The sequence below is a fragment of the Dromiciops gliroides genome, chromosome 1, assembly GCF_019393635.1.
Source record: "Dromiciops gliroides isolate mDroGli1 chromosome 1, mDroGli1.pri, whole genome shotgun sequence".
Classification (NCBI taxonomy): Eukaryota; Metazoa; Chordata; class Mammalia; order Microbiotheria; family Microbiotheriidae; genus Dromiciops; species Dromiciops gliroides.
The window spans coordinates 167,885,072-167,890,947 of NC_057861.1; the positions used below are offsets into that span (position 1 = coordinate 167,885,072).

At 41.7% G+C, this 5,876-nt stretch overlaps 1 pseudogene; it reads right to left on the reverse strand.

Moving 5' to 3' along the window:
- Positions 1-385: 385 nt before the first annotated feature.
- On the reverse strand, positions 386-2,189 carry LOC122746825 (annotated as a pseudogene).
- Between the last annotated feature and the right edge of the window lie 3,687 nt (positions 2,190-5,876).

Consider the following 5,876-nt stretch of genomic DNA (forward strand, 5'->3'; position numbering starts at 1 on the left):
TTTTTTTTTTTTTACCTATGCAGGACTTTTTGTTTTTTAAATACATGGGCAACTGGAATAGCAGGACATATCAAGAGTCCTGTGGGGAGGCCAGTGGTGGGTAGAGGGGGTCAGAGGCAGATGGCCAAAGGTATACTTAGAGCAGTCTGAATGCCAGCAGGACCCTTAGCTGGTACTGATGGAACCTCAATGGGTGGAAGTCCTCCTATGCCTACCCTACCTCCCAGGCTGGGAGACTTCTCTAATGCCCTAAAGCCCAAAAAGGTGGAGTTGGGAAGGTACAGCTGGGAAAGCTGCTTAGACATGGGCCAGAATTGGGGGCCATGGTCCCTGATGCTGAGGGGGCTGGGAGGAGACTGTCCAGTCTGGCTCAGGGGTGATCTCTTCACTTATTCTTCTGTGGGTGAATCATCCCTGCCTTGGTTGCTTCCTGGGTCAAACTGGCTGCTGGGTACAGTGCTCGTCCACTCAGCTCAATTACTAGGCTGTCGATGGAAGGCCAATGTCTCTGGAAGATGGAGCAGATCAGTTGATGATACAGGATCTGGGAGCCATTACAGGCCATTAAATGCATTCACCATAGCAAGAAGGCACACTTCTTTGCATAGCAGAAGGGGAACCAGAAAAGGAAGATGTCAGAGAAAAACTCAGCTGGGCCAAATATATACCAAAGCTTCTTTTTTAAAAATTTAAATAAAAGTATTTTATTATTTTCCAGTTACATGTAGAAATAGTTTTCAAGATTTGCTTATATAAGATTTCAAATATTAACCCCCTCCCCTAGACGGCAGGCAATCTGATATAGGTAAAATATACACAATAACATCAAACATATTTCTGCATTAGTCATGCTATATGAGAAGGATCAGAGCACAAAGGAAAAACCTGAAATCAGAAAACCAACAGCATCAAAAACAAAAGAAATAGTATGGTCCAATCAGCATCCACATCCCACAGTTCCTTCCCCCACCCCCCCCCCCCCACCCCCCACCCCCCGCCCCCTCCCCGGATTTGGAGAGCCTTTTCCATCATGAGTCCTTTGGAACATTCTTGTTCTGTTGGATTGGTGAGAAGAATCTAATCTATCACAGTTGGTCAATACATAGTGTTGATGATACTATGTATAATGTTCTTCTGGTTCTGCTCATCTCACTCATCATCAGTTCATGCAAGTCCTTCCAGGTTTCTCTGAACTCCACCTGCTCATTGTTTCTTTTTTAGTGAGGCAATTGGGGTTAAGTGACTTGCCCAGGGTCACACAGCTAGTAAGTGTGTGTTAAGTGTCTGAGGCCGGATTTGAACTCAGGTACTCCTGACTCCAGGGCCAGTGCTCTATCCACTGTGCCACCTAGCTGCCCCCCTGCTCATTGTTTCTTACAGCACAATAGAATTCCATTACATTCATATACCACAACTTGTTCAGTCATTCCCCAATTGATGGACATCCCCTCAATTTCCAATTCCTTGCCACCACAAAAAGAGCAGCTATAAATATTTTTGTACATGTGGGTATACCAAAGTTTCTTAAACTGGGTCATGATCCCATATGACAACATAACTGAATGTGGGGGTTGTGAAAAATTTGGCAACAGTAAAATGTTATGTATATCTATTTTATCTACCTATATATCCAGGGTCACTTAAAAATTTCTCAGTTGAAAAGGGGTCTGAGTGGAAAAAGTTTAAGAAGCCCTGCTATATACCAGCCAATAGGTTAAGTAGATGGTGTCATCATCTTTGTTGGGGGTTTGAATGACGTAGACAGGAGCTTATGCTGGGCAGATGAATCCAGTGAGGTTGCAGAGCAGGGAAACACTACAGCCAAATATGAGATAGAGGGCCAGGAAGGCAATGGAACCTGCAGCCAGGTAGTAGTTTTTTATATAGGAGATCCTCTCCAACTTCCCCAGGGCATCAGTGACAAAGTTTTTCTACTCCAGGAACCTCTGGATGTGTTGCCTCAAACTATCTATGGCTCCCAGGACAAGGTGGGATTGGGAAGGGGAGGGGAGGGCATGGAGGATGACTTGATCTGGTCTGAGGAGGGATCTCCAAGGGGTCCCCTGCTGCTCTGCATCAGTGTTGGTGGCATCTCCCTCTCCAGGCTCCAGGACATCTACTCCTTGGGTCCCTTGGTCCCTTAGCAATAGACTCCTAACTTTTCTCCAGGCCTGATATCTCTCTTCCATCCCATCTATCTTGTTTATATAACTTCCAGTGATTTTCCTAAAGCTCAGGTTTGACCTCTTAACCTATCCTAATGTCTATTTTTGTGTTGTTTTATGATGTGCATAATTATTAGACTAGGACAGCTAGGTCATACAATGGACAGAATACTGGATTTGGAATCCAGAAGACTCATCTTCATGAATTCAAATCCGACCTCAGACACTTACTAGCTGTGTGACCCTGAGCAAGTCACTGAACCCTATTTGCCTCAGTTCCCTCATCTATAAAATGACTAGCTAGGTGGTGCAGTGGATAGAGCACTGGCCCTGGAGTCAGGAGTACCTGAGTTCAAATCCGGCCTCAGACACTTAACACTTACTAGCTGTGTGACCCTGGGCAAGTCACTTAACCCTAATTGCCTCACCAAAAAAAAAAAAAAAAAGAAATGGAGAAGGAAATAGCAAGCTACTGCAGTACTTTTGCTTAGAAAACCCCAAACGGAGTCACGAAGAGTTAGCCACAACCGAAATGACTGATCAGCAGCACATGCACATGGAATCAAATGAGATAATATATGTAAAACACCTTGCCAATCTCAGAGCATTGTATCAATGCTAGCTCTTACTATTATATAATTTATTAATAAGTAAATAAATACGCATTAGGAATGCATGTTCAAGCCCCAAAATATTGCCCTGCCGGCTTGTTAGGGCCCTACAGAGTTTATGTCTTTTTGGAAAAGTCTGTGAGACTGAAGGCTCACTTTCATGACATGGTAAGAAGAAGGAGGTAGAACTAAGGAATGAGAAAATAGGTTACAAAAAATACTGTGTAATTTACCGAAGTCAATCCATTCTTCTCTCTTCCTATCAAAGACTCCTGAACCCTATTCGATGTCCACTCATTGTCTATCCGAGATACAGGTGCTCTGCACAGCTTTTTCTCTATAGTTTTGTCTTTTTTGGTCTAGACCTGTGATTTAATCAGTGTATTAGACTCCACCAATGCATGTCAACAACTTCTCAGTAACTTATGGCCTTTGAGACATGCCTGGGGCAATGAGACTTTTAATTACTTGCCTGTAGTTGCATTACTAAGATGTGTGAGAACCCGGGTCTTCCTAAGTCCAAGCCTTATCATTTATTCATTATGACACATTGTCTCTCTATTCATTGCTTCTTAACTCCTAGGTGGTACAGTGGATAGAAGTCTGAAAGACCTGAGTTCAAATCCAACCTCAGACACTTACTAGCTGTGTGACCCTGGACAAGTCACTTCACCCTGTTTGCCTCAATTTCCTCATCTGTAAAATGATCTGGAAAAAGAAATGGCTAACTACTCCAGTATCTTTGCCAATAAAACTCCAAAAGGAGTTACAAAGAGGTGGCAACAACTGAAAAACAATGGAAATATCAAAGATAGAACTACTCTTTTGTTATTTCTTTAACTTACTTTGCTTTGGAATTATTTTTGTTTTCTAAGAATTTCTAATTAGTGTATAGTTAGATAGAGGAGATGTAGAAAATACTAAAACCTGAGAAAAATCCTGGAACCTGGGCTCTCCTAAATCCTCCTAAGGTAGTATTAAGCATTGCTGGAAAGAACAAAGAAATTTTATGAATTGGCTTATTTTTCTACAAAAATTTGGAAAGTCATAGACTTGGATGACAGGTAAGCTAAGGAGCTGGTCCTGTATCACTGGAAATATGCGTGTACTTTGTGACTGTTGGCAGACCCACTACTAAGGGAAGGTAAAGATTAGTCTTTTAAGATTTATGGTTTGTTTTTTTTTTTTTGCAGGGCAGTGAGGGTTAAGTGACTTGCCCAGGGTCACACAGCTAGTAAGTATCTTTATCCTAGGAGTAATGATACCTGTGGACAGCTAGGTGGCATAGTGCACAGAGTGCTGGGTCTGGATTCAGGAAGACTCATCTTTCTGAGTTCAAATATGGCCTAAGACACCTATTACCTGTGTGACCCTGGGCAAGCCACTTTGTATTGTTTACTTCAGTTTCCTCATTTGTAAAATGAGTGACAGTCAACGGAGAAACTGAAATGATTGAACATCAAAAATGATGCTCATAGGAAACAGCTTTGCAGGAACAGATGAAGACTGAGAATGGAGAACAGGGAGAAGACATGCAGAGGAGAGGGATGAAAATAAGCTGTGGGACAAAGTAACCATTAGGCCCAAGCAAGAGAGATTTTGCTGGGGAACATCTGTGTTAAGGGGAACCCCTGACTCATCATGAAACACTTCAAATCCCAAACCCATTCTGGCACATGGGTTTTATTGGGGGCGTAACCAAGTTATTTGGAATGGCTGCCTCTGGCTTCTTAGGGGTGGAAATGGTGGAAAATAGCTTTGATCTTTGGTTCTCATCTTATTCCAGTAATATGGTCTAATTAATGATTTAAGGCTCTCTCAAATTCCTGGTTTGGTAAATTCTCATGGGTTAGAAGATCTGCTTCCTCTATTCCTTTTTTAAAATTTTATTTTATTTTTTTTCCTCTCTAGTCTTTTTTTTTTTTTTGGTGGGGCAATGGGGGTTAAGTGACTTGCCCAGGGTCACACAGCTATTAAGTGTCAAGTATCTGAGGCCGGATTTGAACTTAGGTACTCCTGAATCGAGGGCCGGTGCTTTATCCACTGTGCCACCTAGCCACCTAGCCACCCCCTCTCTATTCTTTTAAAAATTACTTTTTAAAAAACCTGATTGGCATAGGTAGAATTTTGAGAAAGTTATCTTACAAAGTTCAAGGAGTTTTAGCACTAATTTCATTCCTCTAAATGCACTTAAAAGCAGTCTTTTTTTTTTTTTTTTGGTGAGGCAATTGGGGTTAAGTAACTTGCCCAGGGTCACACAGCTAGTAAGTGTTAAATGTCCCAGACCACATTTGAACTCAGGTTCTCCTGAATCCAGGGCCAGTGCTCTATCCACTGCGCCACCTAGCTGCCCCTAAAAGCATTCATTTTAAAAATGAGTCATCAGGGGCAGCTAGGTGGCACAGTGGATAAAGTACTGGCCCTGGATTCTAGAGGAGCTGTGTTCAAATCTGACCTCAGACACTTAACACTAGCTGTGTGACCCTGGGCAAGTCCCTTAACCCTCATTGCCCTGTCCAAAAAAAAAAAATGTCATCATTATGTAGAAAAGATGCTGAATTTGTGATCAGAAGACCTAGGTTTGGATCCCAGTTCATATAGCTATGACCCATGTGAATATAATATCTACATGATCCACCAAATAGAGTTTTTGTGTAGAAAGGACTTTGTAAACTGTAAAGTGCCATCTGTGAATAGGTATTAATTTTTTTTTACTACAATTGAAAGAGATTATGTCTTAATCTATTTTTGTTTCTCTCTTGGCATCCATTATCCATATGAATCTTTCTTTACATGCATTTTTGTTGCTATTCAGTCATGTCCGGCTCTTTTTAACCAATGGACCATAGCATTCCGATGCTGTCCATGAGGTTTTCTTGGCAAGGATATTGGAGTGGTTTGTCATTTCCTTCTCCATCTATACATATAGAAGGTGGTTAACAAATGCTTATTGAATTAGATTACTGTATTATTTTATCTTGTTTTGTTTTCTTTCCTTCTTCCTTCCTTCCTTCCTTCCTTCCTTCCTTCCTTCCTTCCTTCCTTCCTTCCTTCCTTCCTTCCTTCCTTCCTTCCTTCCTTCCTTCCTTCCTTCCTTCCT